At 47.0% G+C, this 21255-nt stretch overlaps 3 non-coding genes across 3 annotated transcripts; 2 read left to right on the top strand and 1 right to left on the bottom strand.

The window, feature by feature from the left end:
* Positions 1-261: 261 nt before the first annotated feature.
* trnap-cgg (transfer RNA proline (anticodon CGG)) lies at positions 262-333 on the top strand. The gene has a single exon. It is a non-coding gene; the product is annotated as a tRNA-Pro (tRNA).
* A 7170-nt stretch (positions 334-7503) lies between these two features.
* On the top strand, positions 7504-7576 carry trnar-ccu (transfer RNA arginine (anticodon CCU)). Its single transcript has one exon. It is a non-coding gene; the product is annotated as a tRNA-Arg (tRNA).
* A 2167-nt stretch (positions 7577-9743) lies between these two features.
* On the bottom strand, positions 9744-9815 carry trnaw-cca (transfer RNA tryptophan (anticodon CCA)). The gene has a single exon. It is a non-coding gene; the product is annotated as a tRNA-Trp (tRNA).
* Between the last annotated feature and the right edge of the window lie 11440 nt (positions 9816-21255).

Genomic DNA, 21255 nt, shown 5'->3' with positions numbered 1-21255 from the left:
TCCGCTATGCGCGCCGTCTTCCCTCGGCCGGGCGGCAGGCCGCAAGCGCTACTGGACGTTGCTGGGAAGAGGAAGAAACCCCTGCCGAGGGGCGTCACTGCGCCGTCTCCATTGTAGAGTGGCTCTGTCGACTGGCGCAAAGCGGTACGCTTCATTTAAAAATCTCAAAGGCGTTTGGTAAGAATCTCCAGCCGGGTACAAATGCCACGGACGATGCGGTTCCCGACAGCAGGCCGAGGAAGGGGGTCGCGGAGAGCGGGGGGCTCGTTGGTCTAGGGGTATGATTTTCCCTTCGGGTGTGAGAGGTCCCAGGTTCAAATCCTGGACGAGCCCGCCAAGCTCTCTGCTTGGCTGTGTCAGTTGAGCTCTCAAAAGCATTGCAGGCAAATTCAGCATGGGCCAAGGAGCTTGTGGGAAGGCTCCTGCTGAGGAGGGGAAAGAGCCCTAGTAGAGCAGGCTAGGCTGGTGCTCCTGTTGTGTGTGGAAGCAGTGCCTTCTTTCTGGCACCTCAGGAGTCAACCAGCTGTTCCCTCCATGCAGGAGGAAGCTTTAAGCCTTGCTCTGATGCTGCTTTCCAGCAAGTGAGAAGGTGGCAAGATGGATTCTAGAGCTGCATTTTGCTTGTGCTCCTCCTGAATTTGCACACTTAAGCTTGCTTGCACTTCCACAGAAGTGCTGGTAGCAGTGGTGTTCCTGCCTGGCTCTGTCAGTAGTGTGCAAGAGTCTTAAGCTGAGGGTCATGGGCTCAAGCCCCGGTCTGGGAAACTGTACTTCATTAAAGGTGCCCGGGGGAGGTTCTCTTTTGCAGCGTGAGCCCTGCAACCTGGCGTGGGAAGAAATGCGGCTTTCCGTCTTCGACAACCAGCGCCTCGTGAAATTTGCAGGGTTCCTTCGCAAGCCGACGAAATCCACGGGGGAACGCAAACTGTCCCCATCTACATGAGGAAGGCTTGCATGGCGTCAGCGCTTTCCTGGCTCTGAGCAAGGGTTATGCAGCTGCTGACAATAGCACCGGTTGCTGGGCCTGTCTGTACTCATGTGCCAAAATTAGTGTCATCTGGACTACCACTCATGCCTTTACCCCTAGGGTTTTGTGGATGGAGCCGTTTCCCGAACTTTTACCCCACAGCAGCTTTGCATCGCGGTGTCCTGTTACACGGCACCAGTGAATTCTGGAAAAGTGTATGAGCAATTCGTACAGTCATAGCCACTCCGCGTGAGGCCTCTAACAGTAAAATATTTAGTGTGAGCCAACCGGGTAATCCTGTCTCCTTGGGATACTATCGCGACTTTTCCACGCGGAATTCGGCTAAAGACAAATTACACCCTTACGTGACTCTTAGAGCCAACCTGAATGGAACGATCTGTGTCGTCAGCCTGGCTCTGTCACACGTGTGGGTAGTTCTAAATGCACCTACATGGCCAGGCAAACAAGCCCTGATAGTTTGCAACAGCTTCTTCCGATGTCCAACGGTACGCAGGAAAATACCTTTAATGTTACCTTCACGGTGACTTATTTTACCAAACGGTACTTTCTGGGTGTGTGGTAAATGCGCCTAGCCATGGCTTCCAAAGAATCAGTCCGGAGGTTCCTGTTATTTGTCCTATGTAGTGCCCCACGTTCGAAAGTTGTCCCAACCTCCGTGGCGTCCAGATTCTTGTCTCCTCCGCTGTCGGAGAAATAGTCCTCCCTTGGTGAAAACTGGACTTTCTGAAACGGGAGAGATATTTTCTGGTATTGTTCCCAACGCGTGGTATCGGTAAAGCTGCTCGGCAGACGCTCTATTCAGCACAAGCATCAGAAGAAATAGCCAACGGTACGACTGAGAGCCTTAAGGACATTAATGCTGTTGCTATGCAAAGGCGAATGGCAGTAGATTATCCTCTGGCCGCAGAAGGAGCAACATGTGCTGTTGTAGCGTGTAGTGTGGTTCACCCATAGTGTGTGAGTGTATTCCACTGATGTATGGATGAGTGACCCATTGTAAGTAGTGTATCTAGCAGTGCAAGTCACCTCGGTGAATAAGGTGTGTGGGCTGATAACACTACATAGAGTTCCTTGGAAGTCGCTTTGGAGAAATAGCGTGTGCTAAATGAATAAACGTTAACGTCGGATCAGAATGTTGCACGTATGTCCCGGGCAATTCCGAGCGTATAAACTCGTTGGCGGGTAACGTTATGGAAGTTGGTTCTCAGTTTCGTGATTTTAAGAGCGGTGACGAACTCTGGGACTGGCTAGGAATAAGCGGCTGGTGGGGTGGTCTATTGAAACTCTTCTTATGAATACTTCTTGCTATTTTATCCGTCTTCCTGTTACTGATGTGTTGTTTGTCGTGTGTTAAGGCTGCTATTGCTGAAACAACGTTCACGACTACAGCAATGGCACAGGGGATAAACGACGAAGATGATTGTGCCCTAATACCCGACCGGGACGAGCTAGGTGAGAAAGCTCGTGAACTTGAACCTCGTGAAGAAGAATCTGAGTCAGAAGAGTGAGCACCTCCAGAAGGCTCAACGGCGAGATCTGGCGTCCCAGACCCACCCCCCTCCATGCCCGCAGTGCCATCCCGGTGACTCCACCCACCAAAAGACCTCCCACCCCAGCCACACATTGACCACCAACAAACCAACCAACACACCACATCAGCATATGGAGGTGACAACAAAACTCGAACCATTTGATGTTCACATAGGCGAGTACTCCCCACTCAGGTGTGCTTCCCCCAAACACCCTGCTGCCTCCACAACCACTGACTGGATCTTTCTGCTACCTCTGACAAGCTTTTAATCGCTGCTCTTAACGACTGACCGCTGAAACCAAAATCCAACAATAGCGACGTGGTTGATTTTGCAACAAACCCTCTTGCACCAATCTCCACCGGTCTAATAACGCACTGCCAGCCTCGCTCCCTCACCTCACCAGCCAACTCAGTGTACTTCAGTTTCTTCCTCTCGTAGGCATCTTCTAATGCATCTTCGAAGGGTATCGTTAATTCAGTGAAGCACACTATCCGCGCGCCCTCGGAGTACAGGACAATATCGAGTCTCAATGCCGTGACCGCAATGCACTGCGGCATCTGCAGCTGTTTTCCCACGTCCGCTACCAACTTCCAGTCTCGCACTTCACCCCACTTAAAACTCGTACTGCCGCGTCCACGCGCGTGGCATGCAACGCTCTCCCCCTCCCGCACAAAAGAAATTACCTTATTTCTCCCGCAACACGGGAGTGAATTGACTTCAACCCGCTTGTTCTCCAACAAGCATGCCAAGGATTTTAGCACCTCATTATGCCTCCAAGTATATCTTCCCTGAGATAAACTAACCTTACATGCAGACAAAATATGCCTCAAATAGGCTATACCACCACACAAGCTGCAAGTCGGCTCCGTACCTACCCAGCGATTAAGATTCTGTGGAGTAGGGAGAACATCGTAGGTGGCTCCGATGAGAAACTTAATACGACCGGCGTCCATCGCCCACAGATCACGCCAGCTGATCTTCCGTTTCTCCACGTGCTCCCAAGCCAAACATCGCCCTTGCGCACCATGTGGCGTCGCAGTTACCCGCCTCGTCTCCTCTTCCTGCTCGCGGATAAAACCAATCACCATCCTTCTCCTCTCCGGCAACTTAGCTTTACTCCGCAACTTTATTCGATCGCCGGCACCAAGCCCCGCCCTACCTACCTGCACCTGACCGACCACATCTCTGTGCTCAAGCGCTGTCTGTGCATGCGCAACAGCTTCCCGTGGATCCCACTTACATCCTGTTTTTAAATTTACAGGAATCGATCTCACCACTGGGTCTTTTGTGCTTGACAATGTTAATTCCAAGCCAGCCTTGGCACACTTGAATTCTTCCACAAGACTAGTCAGTGGTAATTCCAAGACCCTCTCCTAATAGCTTTGCTCATCAGCCTTTCCAGTCTTTCAACCCCTGACACAGAAACCTCGTATATAGTTAGCGGCCATCTAATACGAGGCAACAAACCAAACTGCAGGCACCAAACCTTCGGCTTCCCTGGTAAAAAAGATTAATCAATCCTATTAATTGCCTGTACTACATTCTCCCTTAATCTTTTAAGCTGCTCCCTGTCGCTAAGTGAGGAATCATACCATCGACCCAACCTTTTAATTGACCTTTCAGCCACTGACGGAACCTTTTCCCCATCATTCTGGAAATTCTCCTGCGATAACTTTCCTTTAACTATTGACAAGCTCCTACACTTTGCTAGGTTTAATTTTCAGTCCGGCCAACTTTTGATTTCCATTGAACTTCATTAATAAGCGACGAGTACATGGGATAGTAGTAGTAAGCACAGTCATATCGTCCATATACGCTCTGATTGGCGGAAGGCGAGAACCATCCTTCAGCCTCATATCCCCAACCACCCATCTCGACGCCCTTATTATCACCTCCATAGCCATGGTAAAAGCCAGAGGCGAGATTGTGCATCCGGCCATTATGCCAATCCCCAACCCGCTGCCAAGTTGTGGTGTATTGTTTGGTACAAAAATAAAACTGGATGTCTTCAAAATACACCTTAACCAGTCTCGTAATACACTCTGGGACTTTAAAAGAAAAACAAAACAAATGCCCTCCACAACAAAACATGCAGCACTGAACCAAAGGCATTCGCCAAGTCCAAAAAAATCACATGGAGGTCTTCACCTTCCATCTTGGCCTCCTTTATCTGGTGCCAGATCATAGAAAAATGCTCTAAACAGCCTGAAAAACCCGCAATTCCTGCTTCCTGCACAGATGTGTCAATTAAGTTGTTGGCCAACAAATATGCAGACAACCTCTGCGCCACAACACTAAAAAATATTTTCCCTTCAACATTAAGAAGGCACATTGGCCTGAATTGCCCTATTTCTACCGCATCTTTCTCTTTTTGGGTATAAATACCCCTCCTGCTCGCCGCCATTCTTTTGGAATGGTACCTTTTTTCCATACGACCACCATCTGCTTCCACAAAAACTTTAAAACATCCGGGGCACCTTTATAAACCCGTTAAGGAACCCCATTGGGTCCTGGTGCAGATGCTGCCCTCGCACGCCGTACCACCTCTTGTACTTCTTTCAACCTTGGAGGACACATGTCCATTTGTGCCACGATCTCCCCTAATGGAGGAATACCTGCAGGTACTTTAAAAACCCTCTCACTTTCACCATCGGTGTGCATTTCCAGCAGATAGCTCTCCAACTCCCTCCTTTGAACATTTAAACAACCAGACTTCTCTTGCTCAAGCAAGGACTTCACAAATTTCAATGGGTCCTTAAAAAATGCCACCATAGCTTGCTCCTTCTTCTTCCTCCTCAATCTAAGCTTTTCCGCTCTCCTCAACACTACCAATCTACGTTTCAATTCTTCCTGCAAAATATTAATACCACTTCTACCTTCCTCATCTGCTCGTTTCCAAAGCTTTCTTAAGTGTCTTCTTTCCTGAATCAACCTCTCAATTTCCATCTGCCGTCTTGACCTTAACATGCTCTGCTCACCCTTACGCTTCTTCTCGAACACCTCAAACCTCTTCTTCCCATAGTCGTATATAATCTCACCCAATTGGTTTATCTTAGACTCAGCCGTACCCTTCAGGCCATTTAAAATCCCTCTCAAGTCATTGTTTTTAGAGGTCCACTCCTTACAGTAGGTGGCGCCTGGCCATCTCACCTTAGGTTTTTGTTCTCATCTTGGTATCATCTGCCCCGCATCCTCTCCATGATCGATGCTGCTTTGTGCATCCATCTTTGGTCTTGTCTCCTCTAAGACAGAGGTATTGATGTCCTGTGGTCTTTGGTGTGCAACCTGCCCCTGGACTTCACCTGACTTATCTGGACCACTCCGTAGGTGGTGGCGATCAATGCGGGGCCCCTGCCTCGTCCCCCTAAACACTTCTTCTTGCCTTGATGAATTCTTAGGCTTCTCACTGAAGTCACCTTCCTCCAACCACAAACACACACCTGCAGCACCGATCCACCCCTACTTGGCGTGGTTGTGTTCGTGCTTTCCCCCCTACTCATGGTCAAGTTCACGCCAAGGTCTAAAGCCGTTATATCCACCGATGAGTCGTCTTCCACCCCTGCTCTCACTGACTCTTGGGGTATTGATAACATTTGTGTGTCTGTAGCTTAAACAGGGCGCACCTCCTGCTACACAAGAGCACAAGATGCTGCTGACACAGGTTGCTAGCCCATGTCAGCCCCTAGTGGGGTCTGTTCCCTCCTGCCAGCAGTCTCTCCTTGCTGTCACACGATCTTTCCCATGCCGCCAGCTGCCCTGTTCACAGCAGTCACTAGTCACCTAGAACCAACATGCAATAATACACAGGGAAAGATGTTCAACCCCCTTGTGCCAAAATCAAGGGGGGCTGGACACAAACCAACCACGCCACCAGTACTCCATCCCTCCCAAAACCCCACATACCCCTCACGCCCCACCAAACAGTTGCCTCCACTTTATACTAAAAAAAAAAAAAAAAAAGCAAAAAAATTGTGCAATTTTGTGCAGCTGATTTGTTCCATAACTGCTGCAGAAAGCCCGCTGCGCAAGAAGCAGGAATGTACCGAAACTGCGCCCCCAACTCAGACACTAACCAGACACTGGCTGGTAGCGAAAAAAACAAGAAAATAAATAAGGTTAATGCGCATAGCTCACTCTAGCCTGTAGGGAACGTACCAGATAAGTAAGTAACAAATTCGAAGCAAACACGAGCTGAGCACGCGTTGATCATGCAGAGAGAAAGCCAATGAGAAATGCCACCATATGCTTAGCATGAGAGGGGGGTGCACTGGTGCAGTGGCACAGTGGTGCAGTGGTGCAGTGGCACAGTGGGGGTTGGACCAGGTCCTGTTTTCCAGTGGATCTGGGGTTTGAGTCCCGCTTGGGGTGCCTTACGATGGACTGGTGTCCTGTTCTGAGTGTGTCCCCTTATGCCCTCAGTTGCTGGGTTAGGCTCTGGCTCCCTGCAACCCTGTATGAGGCAAGCGGTTAAGACTATTTGTGTGTGTGTGTGTGCGCGTGTGCGCACTTAGCATGCGCCTCTAGACGTATGTAAGGAGTGTGTTTTGGATGCTCGGGGAGACTCCCTTAAGTCCAGCACAGGGGACGAGGGACTCTCTCTCTCGCTGGGGAGAGACAAAGTAAGATACTCTCTCCTATCTTGGGTCCTTTGTTTGAGTCATGTCGAATCTCTGCCGCAAGAGACATCCGCGTTTCTGTATTGCCATGACGATGCAGAAGTCGCTCGCAGTTCAATTAACGCTCTGTTATCCATTCCTAGTTCATATGCCCGCATGATATAATTCCTTTCTTCTTAAGTACACATCCGTTTGCCACAGTGTCATAAGGCAGGCGACACCTTGTTGTTGGAACAACACTTGGGAGTTTTTAGTGTATTCTGGCTTCACAGTTAAACTGAAAGGCATTACTGAAAAATGTAAGAACCAAGCATCACGGTGGTGTTCCTCTTCATTTACACTTCCTTTAGGTATTCTGCTAAGTTTAGCCCCAGTGGCCTAATGGATAAGGCACTGGCCTCCTAAGCCAGGGATTGTGGGTTCAAGTCCCATCTGGGGTGAAAAGGATGTGTTGGTAGTGGTCTTCTCAGTGTCTGGTGGGGGGGGGGGGAAGAAGGAAAAAAAAAAAAACCAGCAAGCTGTAAAGGTTATGGAGTGAATGTGTTAATATTGATTTGGTGGGTATGAGGGTCAGCACCTTCAAGTTTGACTCTATGCTACTCTCATGGAAAAAGATAGTCTTGCCCCCCTCATTCAGGTGAGGGGATAAAATTTGCTCCAGGTGGAGGAGTTTAAGCATCTTGGGGTCTTATTCACAAGTGAGGTGGCAGCGGCAGCAGTAATGCGGTTGCTGTACCGGACTGTGGTGGTGAATGCAGGAGCTGAGCCGTAAGGCAAAGCTCTCTATTTGCCGGTCTTCTACGTCCCTCCAAACAGTTTGTCCCTGTTTTAGAAGTCTGCCGGGACGCATCCTAAAGGTTCAAATTTCTTTGTGTTTTGTTTGCCCTATCAACGTTTCTCCATTGCGTTAAACGGACAGCATATATTTTCTGAACGTCTTAACTCTTACATCACTTTAGAACATATTAAGCACTTGAAAATATTGACTACTTGAACATATTTTCACACCACACTTGAACGAACAATTTCTCACACCACATTTCCGCCTTTGAGCATGAAACGTTCACACGACATGCTTGCATATGGTCCCCCTCGTTGTCATCTTGTAACAGGAGATTATTCCGGTACCACACTGCTATGGTGTTTACAGGTGAGTCGATGCCTTCGCCTTTAAATGCCCAAATCTTTCCATTCTGAGTTTCCTGTCTTCCCCAGTGACATATGCGGAACTGAATCCCATTTGTACCACCTACTTTGGGCCGGGATCAGAGCAAAAGAGGCTGCAGCGGGGCACTTTGTCAGGAACAAATCCGACATAATGATTCTCTCTTCCTCAAGTTTCTTTGCCGGAAACTCATGCGACTCTTGTCGATACGCTACGGTTTCTTTGGCAAAGAAGCGTGCTGTGCAGTGCAACCGTGTGGGCTGTGTCAAGTTGGGAGGCACCCTTACCTCACCGCAGCGCGTCATCATCCAGCAGCCAAGCGGTGTACTGCGATAACACCTGCAGAGACAACAGTCCCAATACTGGAGATGCGATGTTGCCACCTTCTTCGGTCACAGTGACAGTTGCCCCGAGCTTCGCAAGCAGGTCGCGACCCAGCAGCTTCACCGGACAGCGGTTACTAAGGAGAAACGAACGGTTAGTCACAGCAATGTCTTCTGTCACTCCCACACGCAGTGGGTCTGTTTTTTTGAGGCTTTGTGTTATTCCTGATGCTCCCATGAGGCAGATCCGGTTTCCATTTGCAGGAACCCCGGCACCTCCTGTCTTCTAATAGCGGATCTCGTCACCCCTGTGTCCACCAGGAAGGGAAAGGGTTGATGCCGGCACCACCAGCTGTATCATTGGGTCTGATGGTTCAGGCTTTTGTCTCAAGCAGGCTCGACTTTGGCACTGCTTTATTGTCGGGTCGTCCATACCAGACTGTATCCAGGCTGCAGCTGGTACAAAATGCTGCTGCGAGAATTGCCCCGTCTGTTTCTGTTTTCAAATCCCGATTAAAGACTGACATGTTCACTCAGGCATTCCACCTCGAAATGTAATTCCACTTGCCTTGCTTGTTTTTTGCCACCATTATGAAAATGCATAATAAATTAGGTTAAGTAACAACTTACTAACTCTGTTCTCTCTTCTTGTTGAGCGTTGCCTCGCTACGTAAGACTTGAGGAGGCTGACCGTTGGTGACAGACGAATCCCATGCTGACTGAGGATGTTGACCAACTGCCATGATGAACGAGGCGTTCCATGCTTAGCTGGGGATCCAAGACACCATTTAGCACCAATATCATTATTGCTTGTTAAACTGGCTTACAATTGTTACTTAAACTAGAATGCCCAGGAGCGATGGGCAGCCACTGGCCTGTGCACCCCGAGAGGTTTTCTTTTTCTCCCTCAACTTTCAGTTGGGAGTTTTTGCTCCTTTCCCTGGTGGCCAGTAGGGATACTCATAGCTCTATAAAAGGGCTTCGTTATGGTAGCCATTAGTCAACTGTCTTCTTTGTTTGCAACTGCTCTTCTTGCCTCATGCTTGTGTTAAAGCGCTCTGTGTCACTCTGTGACCTAGCTCGAGAGTGCATGTCGGAGGGTCGCCGACATCCCAGGCCTGACCTCGACGTGATTTGAACACGCAGCCTTCTGATCTGGAGTCAGACGCGCTACCGTTGCGCCACAAGGTCGGTACCTGATGGCTCATGAACGAGGGGGCAGACCGTGTCACTTTCCAGCGTCTCCGCCCAGCAAACGGGCCAAGAAGAAGTACAGTTTGGAAAATGCGGGGCTCTGGAAAAGTAACACGAGGTGGGTCAAAAAGTGACCTCGAGGGATGCTTGGTGGTCTAGCGGTACGATTCTCACTTAGGGTGCGAGAGGTCCACCTCTGGACGAGCCCAGCCACTGGCCTCCGTGCTCTGCAGGGATGCTCGTGGAGACTCAGCTGCTCAAATGACTACCGCCCTGCAGCGCTCGCATCACTTATCATGAAGTGCTTTGAGCGGTTAGTCAAATCTCACATCCCCTCTTCGCCACCTGACACCCTAGGCCCACTGCACTTGCATATTGCCAGAACAGGTCTACGGAGGGTGCTATTGCCACTGCCCTCCATACTGCCTTCTCACACATGGACAGGAAAGGGGCATATGTGAGAATGTTGCTTCTTGATTATAGCTCAGCGTTCAGTACCATGTCAGCACGACAACCTCTTCTCTGAACGTTGGTAAAACCAAGGAGATGACTGTGGGAGGAGACCGCACACTTGTTCTAATCAGTGGGACGGCAGTGGAGAGGGTGGGCTGTGTTTAGTACGTGGGGCTCAACATCAGCGAGGACTTATCCCGGGCCCAACACCATCGAAACCGTGGTCAAAACAGCACAAAAGCTCCTTTCCACCAGCGCACCGAGCAGCTTTTTAGCATCGTGAACACCATCCTTCGGAGTGACGCCACCTGCTCTCAGAAGAACATGGTGCTGCGTATCTATAAAGTCATCCCCATGACAACACGGTGCGCTCTCGTTTTCCCATTTTTCTCTGTGCGTGTGCACGTGTGTGGTTATTGCTTTAATACAACTGTCCTAATTCTTTTTTTTCTTATACATTTTGCAATTTTTGTTTTATTGTCTAGGCATCTTGAATAATGGCCTTTGTTTTTTGGATCCAGTCAATGAAATTTATGTAGCAAATAGGTCACTTACAGATTAATACTGATTAGTGTTAACAATGCTGGATATCACACTGTAATCATTTAGGTTACTTTCCATAATAAATCAAACTAAGGAATTTACCAGTTTACTGTGGGGTGTTGATGATTTCAACAAATTAGCCTCAACTCTAAGGTCAGCTCTCAGTGGTCAGTAAGGCACAATGTTTAATTAGTTATGGTGTCCATGGGTTTGTGTCTGGGAAACGTTGTGCAGCATCTGTGCGATACATATCCGATACATTGTGGTTCTGCCCTCAGCGTTGGTCTCATTGAGTGGATGGAAAATACCTGCACCTTGAAGGATTTCCTTTGCAGTAGGATGTCTGAGGAAGAGCACAACGATGCAGAGAGGTACTGCCTTAGCCTGCGCTTAACGTTTACCTTCACGGGTCTTTGAAGATCCTTGGTGTAAAGTCTGTAGCTCATGGGTGTCATTTCAGGACTTTTAATGGCATCATCACGTCAGCTTAATTTCCTGTGTCTGGATTCTACCTCAAGTGTTTGGAGCCACATTTACATTTACACTTATTCATTTGGCAGACACTTTTGACCAAAGCGACGTACATCTCAGCAAAAGTACAATTTATGCATTACATTAAGAGACATATGACCCACGTAAACCTAGTTTGTTACCTACCACTTGCTGCACCGAGGTTCATCATTCAAGGAGGTGCATAAAACACAAGATAGACAAATCCCGATATCCTCCTACCAATTTTCTTTTTAAAAATTTTTATTTTTATTTATTTATTTATTTATTTATTTAATATTAGAAGATACACAAGCAAGCAAATAAGATGCCAGAGTAGTGGCTGAGTGAAGGCTTTATCTGGTGACGTTCATGAAGTTATGGTGCATGAACATTTAAACCATACATGAGCGGGAGAGATCTTGGGCGAAATGGGTCCGGAAGAGATGAGTTTTCAGACCCTTTTTAAAAGTAGGCAGTTCTGAGTGAGAGGGGAAGGTCATTCCACCACAACGGAGCCAGAAGCGAGAACCTCTGTGCATTTGAAACGTGTTGATGAGTTGCCGTGGTAAAAGTGTTTGTAAGCACTAAAAAAAAAAAGTGGTTAATGTCATCTTGACTGCCTTAACTGTTTGCCTTTTAAAGCCCACGGAGACACTTGGTAGCGTCGCGGTGAGTGCTGCTGCCTCTTGACCTGAAGTTGGTAGGTTTGAATCTCAGCTACTGCTACAGTTCCCTTGAGCAAAGTACCTACCCTCGATTACTCTGATGAAATTCTTCAGCTGTGTAAATGGCTGAAGAGGTATCTTAACATGGTAAGTTCCTTTGGAGGAAAGTCCCAGCTGCATTAATAAATGTGACTAGTTAGAAGCAAATAGGTTATGAAAAATTTTATTGAAGCACTATTGTAGGAAACCTCCATCCATCCATCCATCCATCCATCCATCCATCCATCCATTCATCTTCCTCCGCTTATCCGGGACCGGGTCACAGGGGCAGTAGTCCAAGCAGAGCCCCCCAGATTTCCCTCTCCCCGCACACCTCCTCCAGCTCCTCTGGGGGAATCCCAAGGCGTTCCCAGGCCAGCCGGGAGACGTAGTCTCTCCAACGTGTCCTGGGTCTGCTGCCCCGAGGCCTCCTCCCAGTGGGACAAGCCCGGGACACCTCCCCAGGGAGGCGTCCACGAGGCATCCGGAACAGATGCCCGAGCCACCTCAACTGGCTCCTCTCGATGCGGAGGAGCAGCGGCTCTACTCCGAGCTCCTCCCGGGTGACTGAGCTCCTCACCCTATCCCTAAGGGTGCGCCCAGCCACTCTGCGGAGGAAACTCATTTCTGCCGCTCGTATCCGCGATCTCATTCTTTCGGTCATGATCCAGAGTTCACGAGCATAGGTGAGGCTAGGAACGTAGATCGACCGGTAAATTGAGAGCTTCGCCTTACGACTCAGCTCCCTGTTCACCACAACAGACCGGTACAATGACCGCATTACTGCGGGCGCCGCACCGATCCGTCTGTCAACCTGCCGCTCCATTTTTCCCTCACTCGTGAACAAGACCCCGAGATACTTAAACTCCTCCACTTGAGGGAGCAACTTCCCCCCTAACCCGGAGGGGGCAATCCACCTTTCTCCGACTGAGAACCATGGCCTCGGATTTGGAGGTGCTGATTCTCATTCCCCGCCGCTTCGCACTCGGCTGCAAACCTCCCCAGTGCGCGCTGCAAGTCTTGACTTGATGAAGCCAGCAGGACAACATCGTCCGCAAAAAGCAGAGACGAGATCTCGCGGCCACCAAAACAGACACCCTCCGTTCCCTGGCTGCGCCTAGAAATTCTGTCCATGAAGATAATGAACAGAATCGGTGACAAAGGGCAGCCCTGGCGGAGTCCAACATGCACCGGGAACAGGTCTGACTTTTACTGCCGGCAGTGCGAACCAAGCTCCTGCCCCGGTCATACAGGGAACGAACAGCCCGTAGCAACGAGCCCCGAACCCCATAATCCCGAAGTACCCCCCATAGGATGCCACGAGGGACACGGTCGAATGCCTTCTCCAGGTCCACAAAACACATATGGACTGGTTGGGCAAACTCCCACGAACCCTCCAGCACCCTAGTGAGGGTATAGAGCTGGTCCAGTGTTCCACGGCCAGGGCGAAAACCGCATTGCTCCTCCTGAATCCGAGGTTCGACTATCGGTCGGATTCTCCTTTCCAGTACCCTGGCATAGACTTTCCCAGGGAGGCTAAGGAGTGTGATCCCCCTGTAGTTGGAACACAATCTCCGGTCCCCCTTCTTAAAAAAGAGGGACCACCACCCCGGTCTGCCAGTCCAGAGGCACCGTTCCCGAACTCCACGCGATGCTGCAGAGGCGTGTCAGGCAAGACAGCCCCACAACATCCAGAGACTTGAGAAACTCGGGGCGGATCTCATCCACCCCCGGAGCCTTGCCACCGAGGAGTTTTTTGACTACCTCAGCAACTTCAGCCAGGGTAATGGACGAGTGCCCCTCCAAGTCCCCAGCCTCAGCTTCCTCTACGGAAGGCGTGTCGGAGGGATTAAGGAGATCCTCAAAGTACTCCTTCCACCGCCCGAGGACATCCTCAGCTGAGGTCAGCAGCGCACCACTTCCACTGTAAACAGTGTTTGTGGAACACCGCTTCCCCCCCCCCCCCGAGTCGCCGGACGGTTTGCCAGAATCTCTTTGAGGCCGACCGAAAGTCTTCCTCCGTGGCCTCACCGAACTCCTCCCAAGCCCGAGTTTTTGCCGCGGCAACTGCCAGAGCCACGCTCCGTTTGGCCCGTCGGTACCCGTCAGCTGCTTCAGGAGTCCCATGAGCCAGCCAGGCCCGATAGAACTCCTTCTTCAGCTTGACGGCATCCCTTACCTCCGGTGTCCACCACCGTGTTCGGGGATTGCCGGCGCAACAGGCGCCGGAGACCTTATGGCCGCAGCTCCGAACCGCCGCCCCGACAATGGAGGCGTGAAACATAGTCCATTCAGACTCGATGTCCCCAGTCTCCCTCGGGACCTGGTTGAAGCTCTGTCGGAGGTGGGAGTTGAAGACCTCTCCGATGTTCAAAGGAAGAACTGCCACACAATTTTAATCTGCCTTTAAAATGCAATTAATTTTGCCAATACTTTCTTTCAGCGGAATGACCAAAAATTCTTTTGTTTGTGTGGTAGTTCTTCCTTCGAACATGATTTATTTTAACAAACAGATTTGAACATTGTTTTTGTTGTGCTTCAGAAATGTATTCCTTAACATGCACATTTCCATAGTAAATGGCAACATGAGGGTAATTTAGCTCAGAGAGATAGGGGACTGGATATCTTCCCTCAAAACTCTTACAATGACTATTCTTATGTCTTTACGAAAAACAAAATTAGTCCTCTGGCAAGAAATGTTAGGTAACCCTCTTGTTACCATATTTAGCATATTATCGTATCAACTCATGCGATTAACGAACACAACATAAATTACCGCAATCTAACCTTGTACGTGTATGAATCTTTTAAGTGTCACCATTCGCCGGCCTCTTGATGCAAAATGTCAACAGAGACAGCTGAGAAAGCTGAAACATTCAAGCCAGACTTCTCAGTTGTGGCTGACTCCAAGTGATATGCCATCATGAACTGATCATCTGTGGATAATGTTCCACGAAATGATGTTTTGGCAACAGCTTTATAGTCGGAAACCACCTCTTGTAACCTAAATCTGTGGTCACATATCTTGGCTTCAAGGAAAGCAATGGATTGTGTCGTGTGCACTGGTGCAACAACTGATTCAACGATATCTTTAAGGTCCAAAATAACCTGCCAGGCCGGCTCAGTTCTCAGAACTGCTGAAGTTCAAACTGAGCATCAGAACGGGGAAGAAAGGCTATTTATGTGACTTTGAACGTGGCATGGTTGTTGATGCCAGACGGGCTGGTCTGAGTATTTCAGAAACTGCTGATCTACTGGGATTTTACGCACAACCATCTCTAGGGTTTACAGAGAATGGTCAGAAAAACAGAAAATATCCAGTGAGCAGCAGTTCTGTGGGCGAAAATGCCTTGTTGATGCTAGAGGTCAGAGGAGAATGGCCAGACTGGTTCGAGCTGATAGAAGGCAACAGTAACTCAAATAACTACTCGTTACAACCAAGGTATGCAGAAGAGCATCTCTGAATGTACAACACATGAACCTTGAAGTAGATGGGCTACAGCAGCAGAAGACCACACCGGGTGCCACTCCTGTCAGCTAAGAACAGGAAACTGAGCCTACAGTTTCACACGGGCTCACCAAAATTGGACAATAGAAGATTGGAAAAACATTGCCTGGTCTGATGAGTCTCGATTTCTGCTGTGATATTCAGATGGTAGGGTCAGAATTTGGCGTAAACAACATGAAAGCATGGATCCATCCTGCCTTGTATCAATGGTTCAGGCTGGTGGTGGTGGTGTAATGCTGCGGGGGATATTTGGGCCCCTTAGTACCCACTGAGCATCGTTTAAAATGCCACAGCCTACCTGAGTATTGTTGCTGACCAGGTCCATCCCTTTATGACCACAGTGTACCCATCTTCTGATGGGGCTACTTCCAGCAGGATAACGCACCATGTCACAAAGCTCAAATCATCTCAAACTGGTTGCTTGAACATGAGAATGAGTTCACTATACTCAAATGGCCTCCACAGTCACCAGATCTCAATCCAATAGAGCACCTTTGGGATGTGGTGGAATGGGAGATTCGCATCATTGATGTGCAGCAGACAAATCTGCAGCAACTGCGTGATGCTATCAATATGGACCAAAATCTCTGAGGAATGTTTCCAGCACCTTGTTGAATCTATGCCACGAATTAAGGTAATTCTGAAGGCAAAACGGGGGTCAAACCTGGTACTAGGACGGTCTACCTAATAAAGTGGCTGGTGAGTGTATGTGGATATGCTTGTGCCAAGTCATATGGATTTACTGAATAAGTAACAAAGACACAGCAAGTAACTTATTCTTCTACTGTGTATAATCATCATTAACACATTACAATGCTATTTTGCTTTACTCCAAGAAAATACCCGGTGGTAGTAAACACCAACAATACATCTCTATTTAACAACAAAGTCAGTTAGAATAAATATGGATCTTTCTTGTTGTCCCAGATCACCTCTTGTTTGTTTTCAAAAATTGCCAGCTTTGTCAGAAAGCAGAATGGATTTTTTCCCACAGTGGTCAGTGGAAAAAGCAGAAAATGCAATATGCTGTTGGGTTGTACAAAACAATTTTGTCTAGTGGGTGAAAAATTTTTTATGAAAATTTAATTAATGTCATGAAATGAACATAGATATTTAAATTTACATTTAGTCATTTGGCAGAGGCTTGCCTCTCAAGCAACATATAACTCAGGGTATACAAATAGTGCATTCATAATAGACAATGAGCTTTAGATACTGCAGCAGAAGTCTATCATGAGTCTTAATTTATATTCTAATGTATTAACTTTATACTATACACACAAGAGTGAACAACGTGCTGTATAGCAGCTCAGTGGATGGAATTTTTGCCAAATACAGTATTCAGACAGAATGAGCTGGATACCTCTGACTGTACAACTACATGGTGGTGGATATACATTGTTGGATTGAGTGGTGCTGGGGAATCACATTTGGTCACCTGGGTGAATGTGACGGTCCCCTATTAGAGCATAGCACCGATTGGTGAAGTAGACAATGAAAGAGAGAGTGATGCCATGAACAGAGACGACCTGTGACCACAAAGGGTATGGAGTGTTATGTTCTGCTTTCAAACTCTTAGCTGTATAATCTAAAAATTCCTCACCAATTCGTAATGTTTAAAACAAAATTCATACACATGTTGAACAAAAAACCTCCTTTGCATTACTTGCTTTAGTGAAAAACTTCAGCTAGTTTATTTAGAATGTATGTCTGAGTGCACTGCTAACAGTGCATTCACAGGCTTGCCTGTTGTCAGCACAGATTTAGTTAAAGATGCTGTGCTATTTCAGCTTGACTCAGTATGGAAATCGTAACAAAAATATATGTCTGGGAGGAATGGTGCTGCAGTGGGTAGTGCTGCCACCTTACAGCACCAGGACCATCAGGGCATTGTTTTGATCCAGCTCAGTCTTTGTGGAGATTTCATTTATCCAGATGGGTCTACTCCACCAACCCCCCACAGTCCAAAAAACATGCCTTCCAGATGAACTTACAATGCTCCAGTGATTCCAGGATAGGCTCTGGACCGCTGCAATCCTGACAAAGCAAGTAGGTTAATGAATATGTGTGAGTGTGTGCATGTAAAGTACACATCTGTATTCAAGATGGTATTGACCTTAGGATGTTTTTTTTTTTTTTTTTTTGCCAGTGAGGCTGACTTTAACTTGGTCTAAACCCACAGACACTGGTGAAATTGCTTTGGCCGGATGCAAGCATTCAGTCCCATCTCACAGAAGCAGCATGGTAGGCTGAATTCCCAAATTCTGGTGTGTTAGCCCATAGGCTTGTAGTTAGGCTGTACAATTCCCCACTGCACACTGGCACTGACCAGCATGATCAAGAGTTCATCTATGTTATCATGTAGGACAACATAAATCATCAACCTGCTCCAGTGGTCAGAGTGGTTTGCAGCACACAGATCACTACACAATTTGTAACATAATCTGCTGCCAAATTCACCGTTGCTGATCCCTTACAGTAGTGCTTTGCCTGGAAATAGGTTTACAACCAGCACCCTTATCAGCAGACCGCCATACTTTAGCCGATGGGTACTGCATGCAGTCATGTAACCCAAGAAAGTATGTTAAGCACGGATTTGTCATGCTAAAAAAATGTGAATTAAGACGTTTTCTGTGATGGTTGAGGGCACTTGTGGCCATAGGTACGGCAAGGTTAGATCTACCTGAATGATTTCCACATATAGATTTACTGTAAATAATATCTCTTTCAGACCCCCCCCCCCCCCCCCCCTTTTCAGAAATGAGTGTTTTATCATGATTTTGCTGTTTCAAAGATACTGCTTCATGATGACAAAGCAACTATGTCGATGTTGTGACTTTAATTCTTCAACAATTAAACATACGCACACGCACACGCATACACACAGACTGTCCTGAAAACACTTGTCCCAAGCAGGATCATGGCAAACCAGAGCCTAGCCTAGCAGCGCATCTGCCACAAGGCACCCCAAGCAGGACTCGAACCCCAGGCCCACTGGAGAGAGAAACTTGGCCAAGCCTACTACGCCACCACTGCCCCCCCAATAAAACAAATAATGTTTTCGAATTTCATGAAATTGTTTTAATCTGATCATTTTAATCCAGTGCAAGCTTGTACCAGAGAGTTCATGTAAAAACACGGAGTTTGACACCATTATGCAAACATTGAGCTATTTATATACGTGCTAAGATTATGTTTGAATTTAATTAAGGTAGGTATAGTTTCACATTTAATGAAAATTATTTTAATTCTTTTTTACAGCTTATTAAATTAAATGCAATTTGCACTCATGAAATGTAAAACAATAATATGGTATTTCAACAGAATCATCCATTTTAATTTTAACACTTTTTCACAATTGCTGCTGGCTAAACCAGGGAATCAAGTTCAATGTAGATAATTAATGCAAGGGCCATAACACTAAATGTTAAACCACTAAACCTTTTTCTCACCCTTTAAGATACATTATTAGAGAGATGTTGGGGGAGGGGGGGTGGCTGGATGACTGGCTCATTGTTAAATGCTCAGTTTGTTCCTTAAGACCTCCAGTTTGCTTCTGGCAAGCTGACATTGGCCACTTAGGCATGCGGATCAGAGCTCCAGGGTGACCAAGTGCTCAGTGGCATTCACGGAGCTTCTAACCCCGATTTAGCAGCGGACCGACTGAGGAAGAATGTGGGAAAACAGCTGAAGTTTAACATTTCCCTGCTAGTCCCTGCAGCCAGGGGTGGCCCTATAGAGCAGCCGTGGCCATCCTTAAAGATCCCAGCGAGAGGCAAGAGTAGTGAAACAGAACAGTTCCCTTGAGAGGGTGCATTTTAGGAAAACAGTCACAGTGATGGATTTTATGTATTTAATAGATGTGTCTTTGTAAACTCTCATCTGTGCAGTTTCAAAGAAACAGTTTGACAGGCATTGGCTCCTGAATTGCTTGTGTGAGTATTTTTCCATTTACATTTACATTTAAATTTATTCATTTAGCAGACATTTTTCTCTAAAGTGACGTACATCTCCAAGAAAAATACAGAAAAGTGCATTACATTAACAGAAGGAGAGATTGGATGCAAATATGTGATATGTCAGTACAGCGTAACTGTCACATTCCACCATATAAACCATTATACATAACACGAGTTGTTGCATACAGGCTTTTCCATCAATAACAAATTATTAAAAAGTATTAAACATAACAAACACATAAAAGTTAATTGAACATTTATGCAATCAAGGAAGAAGTGACTCTGAAAGAAATGTGTTTGAGACCCTTCTTGAATGTAGAGACAGATTCGGCAGTTCTGAGTGAGAGCGGGATGTCATTCCATCACATTAGAACAAAAACCTTCATGTTTTTGAATTTTGACCTCTTGGAACCATTAAGTGGGTACAGGTGGAAAGCATCGCAGTCTGGTTGGAGTGTAACGAGGTCATCATGTCTTGTAGATACAAAACTGTTGAACGCTTGTAGGCCATTATCAGAGTCTTGAATTTCATCCAGGCAACTATAGGAAGCCAGTGCAGCAAGGCGAGGAAGGGGATACATAAGTAACGCTTGGGGAGGCCAAACACTTCTCGTGCAGCAGAATTATGTATCAGCTGGAGAGGTTTGATGGCACAGGCTGGAAGGAAGACCAGACAAGAGAGAGTTGCGTAGTCCAGGTGGGATATCATCATGGCCTGGACACGGAGTTCCGTAGAGCTTGTTGTGAGACAAGGGCAGATCCTGTAGATGTTAAGGCAGGATGTATCTCCAGGACTGGGTTTTTCACTACTGAAACTTGGAATAATATTAGATTGACCATCTGATATTTCAGCACATCTCAATCTGCAGAACAGAATGCATAAATACTTTGATGATTAATTAGCAAAACAGTTTGGCACTAGTGACAAAGCATCGTGTTGCTCCCTGTGTCAGGTGACTGTCATCTCCCAACACCTCTGCCAGATTCCTTATGCCAAAGCTGTCAGTCATACCTTCCTAACTGTCTTCCGTGCTACTATCCTGGTCTCCTGCTTTTCTCCCGCCTGCTGCCCTCAGTATTCTCGTGAGTGAATATTTCAAAAAAGCTTAGAAATCTTAAATAGAAATACCTAAAACCATAAATATTTATAAATGCACAACTGTCTAGATACGTGTTAATTTCACTCCCAGAAAATCTTTACAGATTAACAGTTCAACCATTCCATATTATAACACGTCACACTTTTCACACCATATGTCAAAGTGTTTACTCCATGTTTCCCCTCACTGTGGTATAATCTCGAATGCTGCCCCGCTCTAAATGGATGAATGTCCAATTTGTTCAAAATTACTATGTTTCTCTGAAAGTTTTATCAATTAACAGCTGGCATGGAAGTGAAATTCCATACATCTGCAGAACACTGAATGTGAGTCAAAATGTTTATGTTTTCCTTATTCTGACTTCTACTAGTGATGTCATGTCCATAGGCCATAACTGACCAACCTATTCTTAGATCCCCATGAAACAACCCTCTAAACTTTAAAAACCATGACAGTCTGAATTAAAGACAGCCCTTCAGGCTAATCATAGGCCTCAAAGAACATTTCAAATTGCATCTTCAATCAGTAATAATTGAGCAAACTGTGGTGCTGCTTGACATTTAAATCTTATTATTTCAGTTTTGAAACCTTTAACTCATTCACCTCCCTCTCCCTACTACCATTTTCACCCAAATCTAGCTCTTTGCATTCTGTGTCCAACAAGGCTGACCTCAGCGC

Source organism: Scleropages formosus, chromosome 12 (genome assembly GCF_900964775.1).
Source record: "Scleropages formosus chromosome 12, fSclFor1.1, whole genome shotgun sequence".
NCBI classification, from domain to species: Eukaryota; Metazoa; Chordata; class Actinopteri; order Osteoglossiformes; family Osteoglossidae; genus Scleropages; species Scleropages formosus.
The sequence above is the reverse complement of the archived record's forward strand: the minus strand, read 5'-3'. Positions and strand labels throughout refer to the sequence as shown.